This window comes from Neodiprion fabricii, chromosome 6 (genome assembly GCF_021155785.1).
Source record: "Neodiprion fabricii isolate iyNeoFabr1 chromosome 6, iyNeoFabr1.1, whole genome shotgun sequence".
In the NCBI taxonomy this organism is placed as follows: domain Eukaryota; kingdom Metazoa; phylum Arthropoda; class Insecta; order Hymenoptera; family Diprionidae; genus Neodiprion; species Neodiprion fabricii.
The window spans coordinates 29,101,098-29,113,583 of NC_060244.1; the positions used below are offsets into that span (position 1 = coordinate 29,101,098).

Consider the following 12,486-nt stretch of genomic DNA (forward strand, 5'->3'; position numbering starts at 1 on the left):
TTGCGAAATTACCGTTTTTCCTAAGCATGAACCGTTGCAATAACGTTACTAACTTCAACGTGATGTTAAACTACGGAGAAACATTTGTTCTGAATATCTATTTGCACTTGTCGTGGCTTAAATTTTGAAGAATCTTAACACGGGATCTTGTTTCATTTTTTCAAGATCAGTTGCACTATTTCTGCAAAATTTTTTTTCCATCCTGTTTTCGCTCCGATTTCTTTTTTTTCCTTTTGCTTACTGCGTATGTACCGAATACTCTGTTAAAAATGAATCAAACAACAAACTTATTTATTCATGTGTAGTCAAATGTACAAGAAGTGATATTGCGGTTACAACTCGATGCTATATCTATACCTCTAATAATTGTACCGCGATGATAATGGAGCGTGCAATGGGGCTTGGACCTTTTTTTACAATCAGTCACGCACGAGTTCTCGTACCGTCCAATTTTCAAACACTGTATAAAAGTTCGCTGGAACGAGAGGGAAGCGAATAAGCGCGGTGACGCGACGAAGTTTTGTCTGTTGCCCTTCGGTTCGGTCCATGAATCTCATTTGGAATCGTTGCTTTAGAATTCTGCATTGAAAAATATTTCTTCCCTCGATCACGGTCTTGCGGTTTCTGATAAAAAAATTTCAGATATCTCGTCTAGTATATACGTAAATCTAGGCGACGAGCATCCGTAGCAGTGATCGGATACGTAATTTATAAAAACATGTTGTAGAACAGTAGCAGTTTTCGATAGCATTCCGATTCAAAATTTATTCATCCATGCTGTCCATTGAAATAAGACACAGTTTTACATTATTTGCCAGTGTTGTTGTATGTCGTTAAATTGACGCAGGAATCAGGTACACGTTATCCGTGTCTATAATTATTTTGCACATGTACAACGTGTATTTGCAAGGTCATAGTTCATGCTTATATTAATTTATCACACGCCTTTTGCGCGGTCTTTGGAATGCTTAAACGTGTCGATTAAGCCTCGCCTTGAATGTCTAGCCCATGGTTAAATTTATCGTCAGTTTCTTACACGATTTCGTTCTTTCGATGGTCTTATATAGCTCGCTGAAGTCACCGCGTACATATTTCTGCGATTCGACATGATACGTTGTTGACATGATTTTCGAAAACAAAACAAAAAAAAAAATAAATAAAGAAAAAAAGACAATCGTGATTTTTATAATCTTACGTAACGGGTCAATGCTACCAGCACCCGGAATGAATAATTTAAAAATCAAATTGCACTCAGGCCATCATTCGTTCAACCGCAAAGCCGTAGTTGATACGCAGACTCGGCAATATCATAAGCATCGTATATGCATAACATACAGAATATAAAAACTTTTACCTTGTCCTCCTTTGTTCTTCAAACCCAGTCAGTTCTACGAAAATTACGATTTAATTGCGTATTCCTATAACTCGTACAACTCATTCGAAACTAATAAATTACTGTAGGATCGATATTTTCATTACGTTTTTTTTTTTGTTCTCTCCAAACTTTTCCGAAGACAGATAAAAATCAATAAATAAAAAATAAACTTTGCGATGTATGGCGCTCCTGCCTATGTGTGTGTGTTTGTCGAGCAAACGGTGTATATGCCTCATAATGCATAACGTGCGAGTGATTGCCTCTCAATTTGAAAGGGATAATTGCGCCAATGAACATCGATAAATGTCCGAACATATACATATATATTTCATGTAGGAATGACCCTGTAGAATTTTGATTGTTCAGTCTACGCCGTTGCGGTGAATTCAGGGTGTTTCGTTCGATCGATTCCGACGATTTTTTACCTCCTGCCACTTTTATTCTCGTTTCCATATCGTTTTTATTTGTTTTTTTATTAGGATTATAAATTTCAAAAACCTTTAGTTTTATTAACCCTGTCACGAAATTTGACATGAATTCTTCTGATTTCGATCATGAAAATAAGATCGATCAGTGGGAAGTAAAAAACTATCGATGACTTACACATTTCTTTCGTTTTCCGTTTCAACTGTCACATGCTTGTCGTCGAATTCGATGGTTTATAATGCTACTGATAAGAATTCTCGCATCGGTGGTTTCTGTCTTATTTTTTTCTTCATCTAGCAACAATAGGGTAAAAAGAAAATGAAAAATTGGAAAAACAACGGAAGAAAAAACAACTTTTGGTAATGAAAAGTGGCGCTCACCGCTGCTGCGGTTTTCACCTTCTATATGTAGCAATACATTCCCACGTCTGTTACTCTCTCACCCCTCGTTCATTAGCAGGCAGGTATATTTAATACCGATTACCCTAATAGCTGCACCCGCTGCTGCAGCACCAGTTGCGGAACCAATAATGTATAGTGTAACGATATAGTTGTTCGAAATGGATGAACCAATCGTTGAAATTGTTAACGCTTCGCGTCGCGCAGTTTCCACCTACGCTGTGGTATACCGTATTAAATTTCTGTAACGCGATATCGTAAAATACCATATCATTTTCTATCACGTATGTAAACCAATCAATTATCGTTATTTTGCCATTCCCCCCGGATTCTTTTTCAATAATTTAATTCGTACGTCCGATTCAATATTTCATGGTTCAAGCTCCAACAGATTTAATCGAATATTTTCACAACTCTGACTATGTCTGGCAAAGAGTCTTTTCATTATTTGGATAATGCGAATGTATCTGTGAACATTTTTTCATACTTAATCGTACATCGGTGTAATTGTTTTTTCTTTTCTTCCTTTTCCATCGAGTCCATAAATTATTGATCGAATCCATCGTGCATATTCTTATTTCTTACGATTAAAAGTTTGTTCTTTTTTCTTCTGATTTCAGGTAAGAATCATCCGAATTCAGTCATCGTGTGTTTCATAGATACGACAAAAGGGAATGACGCGCAATGTCGAAAGTTTGTCTGATTTCTCAAACCGGCTAGCGGTGAGCAATATTTATTCCTATAATATGATTGCTATTCTTAATCGATATAATTTCTCTTTGGAAAATTGAAGAAGAAATTTACCACTCACGGTATAACAAGTATTAAAAGTTGAAATAAAATCTCGATAAAAAATTTTAAAACAATATCCGCACAGCTATGACTTCCGGTTTTTGCATGGGATCAGTCGCGTAATGAAATGTAGGTAAATAATGCGAATGGTTTCTTCGCAAGCACCATACACTCTATATGTATACATATTACACACGTAATACACGCTGGAGACAAAACCAAAAAGGCAAAACGGAAATGCAAACAGGGTGAAAATGGTGTTCGGTGTACGCGGTGAGACTATCTGTAATGAAAATCTTTTCCCTCAGCACACAATCTGACGTCGGGAAACTCTGTGTCGTATAAATATATGTGTGTCTACAAATTATTCCATATAGCGGTTTCCGCGGATTTTGCATCATATTCTCTCTGTTTGTATTTTACACACATTGTTACAATGTCGAGGTAATATTTATTTATAATCTCGATGCAAAAAGCTGCTTGGACATAATTTGAATAGTGACGAAATTTATAGGTCGACTCGGGCTGCTCCCTCAAATGTCCTTAGATCCTGGAATTATCCTGGAGCACAAAAGTTGATCTTTAAGTTTTGGAAAATTACTGGAATACTTCGATTTATCCTGGAAATATTGACACGATACATTTTTTTTTGTTTTTTGAAAATTGCCATATTTTACTTGTTATACGATGCCTTGAACGAGTCAAATCTAAGCAGACGACGGATTATAAATTAGTTCGAAATTCATTTAGTATATTATCAAGATCCTGGAATTCTTTAATTAATTGTCCCAGAAAATCCTGGAATGGTCTTGGAATCTAAATTCTTCATTGCAGTAGACATCCTGAATTTAGTTCTATCGGTTTTCGATTTATTTGTTCACGCTTCCTTATCATCAAGGTTTTTGTTTCTCTCCGCAGATCATTTTTTTCCTACAATTTGTACGACGCGTGATGCGTGACTTGATAAACTTTTGACAAAGGCAAAGTGCAGGCGCATCAGTTTTCAGATTTTCTCACGAGATTTTGATCAACTTTTCAACATTTATTCCTCTTGTACATTATAATTATTGAAAAAAAAATGTATTTGGCCAATTATTTTCTGCTTCGAATTTAGTTCAACCCGTGAAAGAAATAAAAATGAAATTAATTAAGCAACGGGCAAGCAAAGTCGATCACAGTTATTTGTCACTGAAAAAAAAAAAAAAAAAAAAAAAAGTGAACAACCTTCCGTGATTTCATGTCGTCGAATAATTTCTCACAAGTACGTACATGTAAATAATCGTTACGTAATAATAACAACGTCGAGCACGCTTCGCACGAAACGTCGTCGATTTTCACGGGGGATGAGAGGAGGCGAATAAGTCAGACGGCGCAAGGGCTAAGTGGAAAGAAAAGGGCAAAGGGACAGAAAACTCGTGGCGGGCAGGCGGCCATTCGTCTTGAAATTCCAAGGATTTCTCGGGGCGGCGGCGATTCGCCGCGATCACGGCTCGGCTATAAATTCGGATTTTTACCCAGACGTGGAACCATTCAATTCCACTCAGCTTCTCGCCCCCTGGTCCATCCACGATCTAATCTTTTCGAAAAACTAGCCGTATTTTCACGTTCGCTTACGCGTCTGCTTTGCCCGCACCTTCCCCTTATTGTACCCTCACATGTTGCATGCGTTGCATTTTTTGCTTGCTTCAGGAGTATAGGAATACCCCATATTCGAGTAAAAATTTGCTAGCGACGGAGCAATTCTGATACCGGGTTCGGATTCGGCATGTTAGTTTTTTGTGTCTCTCTGTTATTCCGGTTCTTCGTTTGCTTTTCAATCCTCATTTTTTTTTTTTTTTTGCCCTCCCTATGCTTTTTCATCACGAGCAGACGTGTGCAGTATTCGTCGAATTTTGAAACACAAGTTTTTCGTTTACAGCAAATATGATAATGAAAATGATCATTTATTTTTTGACCAACCATGGTATACAGTCGACTCTCTCGATAGGGCCGCATTCCCTCAAGATAGCTCAGTAGCAACTTTGTCAAATACTCTCGAAATCGGGCCGATAACAAAAGTGAAATGCTGGAAGAAAACAGCGTAGCTGTTATGGACTTTTTGCGGCCCTAATGCGAGAGTCTGAGTTCAAAGCGCGATAAATGCACGTCAAGCTCGTTGGTGGGGGTGTGCTAATTCTTAGAAATATCCTCCCCTACACTCCCATGACCGGCCCTATTGAGAGAGAGAGTCGACTGTAACGTTATCGCGATAGGTGACTGGTTCTTTTAATTTTCCAATATTTATAACGCTGCATCATACATATATTCACATAATCATTATCACGATAAACTTTTATTTTTAACATATCGCTGTATTGAGATGATACATTTCACCCTCGGAGAGTAAAGAGGAGCGTGAAAAACATCAGCGGGTAGTTGGGTAATTCGTATCAGAGCAAAACGATGTACGTTACGTTGCATATTTGTGTCCGCGTGCACGTAGAGGTATTACGGCAGGGCAAATGTACCCACTCTCATCGTCGTGGTCGTCGTTTATTTTCTTGATTTATGCAAGAAGGATGTTTGCCTGAAAAGGCGTTTCCGGAAGCGTAACGATACGGAGATGTAATGTGTTAGGCGTACAGATTTACACCCATTTACTCCTCGTCCCTGACTTCTCATGCCGTCTGCGTAGGTATTCGCCTATTTATTCAACATTCATTCGTTCATTCATTCATTCATTCGTTCGTTCGTTCGCTCGCTCATTCGTTGCCTCATTTGATTATACACCTATGCGGCAGCGCAAGCTCCTCTGACAATCATTTATTCCTCGAACCATGCCGCGTCAATTCATCCGCCTGAATTACCATCCATCTCACTCGCTACCAACTCTCGCAGTTTAATGGTCGTACTGTTGATTAGTCTGTTTTTTTTTCACCCTCGAAGCTGCGTTCAGGTCGGCTCACACCTTCTCACTGCTGTTATGTATGAGTACAAGGTGTACAACACGCTACAGCTACTGCCGCTGCTGTATAAACTATTCAAAAGACACTACTTTCTCCTCGCAGCAATGTTATAGGATTCTACTCTTGCTGCAAAGAAACACCGCGTATGGCGCTTTGTGTAACATACGTGACGCACGCGTAAGTCATCGTTATGGGTATAGAATAAGTTATTACATACGCTGCAAGCTTAATATATGTATATATAAAACTACAGGAGTTTAAAAGTATGGGTGAATAATATTAAAAAAACTGAACTTTTCTCTAATTCCAAGTTTTACTTTACAAATGTGACGTACGATAACAACCCGCGTAATTTCACTGATATTATTTTTTTCATACTGGAATATTATCGAAAGTTTTTTTTTTTCTTTTTCTTTCCCTCTCTTTATTCGGGTTAGGGATGTAACGCCGCGCAACCCTGATCACGAGGGGACGGTGGTGTGATTTTATACCCAAGACCTTAATTAATTAGCTTGACCGTTCCACCGTTTCACTGTCGGTGTATCCCGCCCTTGATTCCCTCTTCGCGTAGGTACGCGCTCACTCGCAAGCACACACACACCCATATACCCCATTACCCCATACTTTCCAACCCCACGTTTTCCGGGAGCTTAGGACGGTGGTATATAGAAAGGGTCGAATGGTAGCCGAGGATCAAGAGGCAGGGAGGAGGAGAATATCGCATATCGGAGATCGTAAACTGCGTTATGATTCAGCTATATATATATGTATATGTATATATGGTATGTAGGGAGAAGAAGCGATCCTGTACGTAGACCTACGTAAGTCTCATACGTACTTTCTATCCTAGGTATCATACCGATATCGCGTATAGGATCCAGGACATCGTTTATTCAGTGCACGAGGAGCTTAGCTACCCTGTTTTAGCATAATCTTATGCACTTCGAACTGATGAAGCGGATTACAACCCCGCGGTTATTCGCTTCAAGGTAGGCAAGGTATACTGTACTACGCTACTATACGTATACCCAAGGAGTTCGTGACTCTCTCGTTCTACCAGTCTTGGCGTATATGCAGGCGATATCGCGTTATTACATACCCACCCAGAAAAAAAAAAGAAGAGAGAACTTGAACGAGAAGATTAACAAGCTAGGCCTTCATGTGGATGTGCCCTTGGTGTCGAAGACGATCGATTCCTTCATCCTCTTCTTCTTCTTTGTTTCCTAAACTCTATACACTTTGGGCGCCACTGTTCTTTTTCCTCATTTTCTATTACGTATATATTGGTCGAATTGTCTCTGCAGACAGTGGAATTCGGTCGTAAAATAGTGTATAATTGGCAAAATTGTACTTGTACTTTGTTCAAATTCAACTGCTTCAGTCATTATTACCTTAATTTATAAATTATACAGACGGATACGCGTCAGAAGCCTCAACGTGTACATTTTATAAAGATTTATAAAGAATCCTATACAACATCGTGCATACCTCTCTTCGTTCATCCTAGCTGAGACCTTGTATAGCATATTATTATTATTATTATTATTATTACTATTATTGTTGTTATAGCTTGTTGAGCATAATATATATAGCGCATCTATGTACGCAAGTATTTACCTGTATATTCTCGGTACTTTCAAAGTGGTACCATCACTTCGAATGATGTCCTCTTGGAGCCGGCCGGAGTTTACTTTTGTTTGTTTTTTATTCATCGTTTTCTTTTTCTTTTCTTTCTTCTTTACTTTTCTTTCCCTCTTTATATTTCGAGTGCTTTCAAGCCGTGGCAAAGCTTCGACTGGGTGAAAATAGATGTAAAGAAGTAAAATAAGGAAAATGATGGTAAAGGTATCGGGCAGCAAGATTCAACGTGACGCGCAAGCACTTTTTGCCGCTACCGATGCAGTAGACGCAGGGTTCAAGGTTAAACCTTGAGATGAGATTTTTTCATTTTTCATCTCGAATTCGTTTGGCAACGATTTCTAACGCTCCTTGCGAATGCTTTGAGTTACTTTTTTTCTGCTACTGTGAATCGAGATGTGTCGCAATAGGTGGGTAAGTACATACATGACGTGTAATAATATCTGTGTCGATTCACGAGGCTGGTAAGAAAATACTTTGGAACGTCACGATCATCTAGGATTGTATAAGATTCCTCATCGATCGGTTCATTAAACTGTACGTAATTGCTTTTTCACAAAGTTACAAAAGTTTTAACTGCAGTTGCGCAGTGTTGTTTCGGATAACGGATTTCAAATCATAATTATTTAGTCGGTATTATACCTATTTATTACTTTAGTCTTCCTCGCGTAAGATTTGATGAAACGTCAGAGGCAAAAGTATATTTGATCGTTGATTGTGAGTTTTTGGTATAAGGTTTTGGTACTTGGTAAAAATCAACAAATACCATTTTGATCAGTTTACTCGTCGTTTTTGTTTCAAACGACGGATACATAAAGGATCCGGTTCAACACTATGTCATTATCGTTTCTGCTAATCCAAAAATCGTCGGTAGAAATGAGCAATGTTTTTTTTTACGCCGTTCAGACATCTATGAAACACCATATCGCTTCGAACCTCTGTGAGGAGATTTGCAGATCGTCGCCGCTGCTGCTTCTTTCGATTGTGCATAACCGGATTGTTAACACACGTATAATCGAGTATCGTCCGTGTACGAAACATGCGAAATAGTATTAGCGGCCACGCGGTTGAATGGGGCCAAAGACCGTGTCGTTAGCAGCCATAAGCCACGAGTCGGAGACTTTCTCGCCATGCGGTTCGTGAGAATACCAAGTACCTTCTACCCACCTACCTTCCTACCTGCTGCAGCAATATCTCTTCATAGTCTGCCGTCTTCGCTTTTGTACACGTATGTATCTATTACATGCATCCTCTACAGGCCTGTCAGTGAGTGGAATTCTGCTCTTCTCTTTTCTTCTTACTCAACTTTTAACGTATGCGAAAAAATTGCGACCTTTCTGAAAATTCGAAGGGATCCCGCGTGGCTTGATGTTCTGGTAAACATGATCAAAATCTTTAGCAGTAGAAGGTAAAATAACGCCGTCATATTTTGGAAATTTTATTTATTCAGGAACGTGATCGAGCTATAATTTTTCGAAATAAAAAAAGGTCTTTTGGTTTCAGACCTGGTAAAGATGACGAATTCCATTTCCTCCTTCTCAATATTCAGCGCTGGATTCGATGGATTTAATTCGTAGCTGTAGATAGTTTTGAATTTATTTTATTTTTGGTATTTTTTTTTGTTTTTAATCAACGGAAACTTTTTCGCATTTGTTCTGCAAAAAAAAAAAAAAAAAAAAAAAAGAACAGAATTTGCAGATAGTTAGAAATACTTTGGGAATAAATTCTTCAGACGATTATTGAATACGATCTCTCTTATTTCCCGGGAATTTCTTGTATTTGTATGTATATATAATATATAACTACTATTACCGAAACAACAATGCAGGTAGCCGCTTATAATTCTTCATCATTGAATAATTAGGTTTGCCGGGAGAAACTTTTTGCTGCTTCTATTCTCTATTATAAATTGTGTGCTCCGAGTATAACTCAGTTATACGTATTTTAAGTCTTACGATAAAATTAAACAAAACTTTTGCGCAGCTGTACTGCAGATGTCTTTCTTTGCAATCGGGTAATTCTGCAATTTGTTTTGTCCGTTGTTTCTTTGTCCTAACTTCTCTTGTTTCTTTACCACCTTCAAAGTTTGCGTGTAGGATATACCGACAGATTGTTATGTACGTAAATTTTACGTAACTATTCAAAGCTATTCTTTTCAAGTTTGATCTCGATGGAAACGTGTCTGAAAGTTGACAGGCTTGTAACTTGAGTAAAAATTAAAAAAAAAAGAAACAGTACGATTCTATCTTTTGCCACACGTCTTTTCGTACGTATAATAATATGAGACTTTGAACCTTTAGTTGGAAACAAACAACGATGAAGATACAAAAATCGCGAGGAATGGGAGACGTAACAATTCTTTCGTAAGTGTTGCCTCTGCATCTATTTGTGTAAAATATTTTCGTCTAACGGGTGGAAAAGTTTCTTGGTAAGATTGAGCTCTCCTGTGGCGCGGTCCACGGGCATAGCTGATGGTAAAGTTGTGCAAAGTGAAGTAAAGTAAAGTAAAGCAAAGTGCAGTAAAGTAAAAATAAAATCAGAGAAAAGTACAGGGCGAAACTACGTGGGAGTAGACAAAGCAGTCAAGAGCAGAGGAAAGTTAAGGTGGGTTAGAATTCCGGTTTGTTTAGTCTCGCGCATTTTGCGCAAGACCGCGTACTCTTACTTTCTTAGGAAAATTCATCTCTTCTCTAATTTTCCTCGTGATTACAATACACAGCGTAAATCTTTGTCTTTAGAAACCTCCGTCTTACCGGCATAATTCGCTTTGGCGTTGAAAGTGTCTCTGTAAGTGGGGTGTAAAAATTTGTTCGCTTCACAATAACCGTTGGTTCCCGATTTCATCCTTTATCTCTATTCGTTGCCGCTGTCTGGTGAAATTTCCTGCGATAATTAGCCACTATAAATGATTAGCCATTAGCCATTTCGTTCACAGGTAGAGGTATGTGAATAATGGAGCATTGCGCACGAAGACTTGCCTTATAGCGAACTTGACGCCGTTATGTGGCAAATAATATGTAAATAGCATGCTGTTGCTTTATGATAATGTCGCGCCTTGCCTCTTTATTCCCAGCGGTGATATGCTCGCGGTACTCTCGTTGTAAAGCCCTGTAATGTCGCGGCCCTGCCCTTGGCCGCAAAAAAAAAAAAAAAAAAAAAAAAAAAAAAATTACGATCGGAGAGGAAAGGGAAAAAGAAATATTGCGAAAAATGGACAAACGAAAGGTGGAACAGAAAAGATAATGCGATAGACTGGCCTTTGCTTACCAAAGTCTGAGAGGATCTGTTACTTTTTATTTAAAAAATTCCCGCCGGCCAAACAGCGACGGGAAAATTTATCCATTTTTATTCCAAGGATATTCACGATCAAGAACCGTAACTTGTGCAGGGAAAATAAATATAAATATTGAAAAATTATCCTCTGTCGATGCTCGCTCGGTTTTTTTGAACGTAATATTGGATGACCGAATGATTCCAATTATCGAAGTTTCACGACTTTTGAAATCTTAAATCAGTGTAAAGAAAAACTTGGATGTCATAACAGCAGCATTTTTCGCTCTACTTTGTAAGTCCGGAATTTTCTCCTTTTGTTTTTGTGTTTGTAAACGAGGATAAATAACGAACGAAGAAGAAAATTTCTCAACTTATTGTATAGTCAATTTGTTCCAGATTCCGACGTAGGATATTTTTTTATTTTTTGACATGATTCGACGTAAGTTGTTGATGCGTTATTCTCTGTAATCTCTTGTAACTATTCCACTTCTCAAGATTATACCAATTTGTTCTTTTGACTACGTATTCGTAACAAAGACTTACACTCTGAAGTAAACTTACAGTTTCTCAAAAGGGTCGAGTCGTTAAGAGATGATATCTGTGTTTTTCTTGCACATGACCTAAGATATCAAGAATCCTTCGAATTCAATAAATTCTCCACGAGGTTAAGAGAATTATCGAATTTACATTCCGACTTGGCAAAATTTGCCGGCCACGGCGGGTTATTTGAAAAAATACACGCACTTTCGAAGAGTCGGATACCAGACCCTTTCTAGGCAGGGTTAATCACCCCTAGTTCCTTTCCTCGGGCGGGGTCGGTGTTGGGTTATTTCCTAAAGGGTTTTCCGCCGTATTGAAGAAGCCTGCAGAGTGTGCGAAGCGGACGAGGATTCGCCGATACACATGGAAGCAGCTGCTTCCGGTATCGCCCACGACGGTAACCAGGCCGCTTATATATACCAGCTATAGATTGCTCGTGTAGATAAGTGGAGGACTCGCCCCTCTCGTCTTTATTATTCATCGACCGATATTGTTCATCCCGCATGTAAGGAACTACCGCATAATTCACTCTTTCCCCCTTTTTTCATCGGCGAATTCCATGTCCCAATTTTCATATCCCCTTTATACCGATCATTCCGTCTCTGCGGATACGTGGCGTGAGAATGTCGGATGTAGGTATTCACGTGCACAAATATTTACTCGTTTGAATTCAACGCCCGTGTTCGAGGAAGACAAGAGTCGATAATAGCATCGCGTTCCGTCGTCTGGTCTCCGGCATGTACGGAGTGCTTTGTCCCCTCTAGTTCCTCCTGTTCCGAGATTCTTCCGTTCAAGATCAATTTCAATTGCGAACTTTCTTCCAATTCCGCTTTCAATTTCTATTAACTCAATCGCTCTCTCCCGCTCCTTTGGTCTACCACCTGACCTTCCTCCTTTCATATTGTAATCGGGTCGGCAGACGCGTCAATTCCTCATCTAACGTTGGTTAGAAAATGGCTGGTAATTGCATTCACAGGGTGTCTGATCGCGGTAAACGCTTCGATCGACGATCGTTGCGTGTGGATCTTTTTAGTTTCCAAAATCGTACGTTAGGTTTTTGGCTTGTTGGAACAAGGCTGTGCAGTTGATCCGAATAAGG

General features: G+C 38.9%; 1 protein-coding gene and 1 long non-coding RNA gene across 3 annotated transcripts in view; one reads left to right on the forward strand and one right to left on the reverse strand.

The window, feature by feature from the left end:
- LOC124185620 (leishmanolysin-like peptidase) overlaps positions 1 to 12,486 on the forward strand; it is a 202,398-nt gene that overhangs the window by 20,278 nt on the left and 169,634 nt on the right. The window lies entirely within an intron of this gene.
- LOC124185627 overlaps positions 3,246 to 12,486 on the reverse strand; it is a 170,537-nt gene continuing 161,296 nt past the window's right edge. Inside the window, exon 3 of the long non-coding RNA XR_006871424.1 lies at positions 3,246 to 3,552. This is a non-coding gene — a long non-coding RNA (uncharacterized LOC124185627). The remainder of the gene's footprint in view (positions 3,553 to 12,486) is intronic.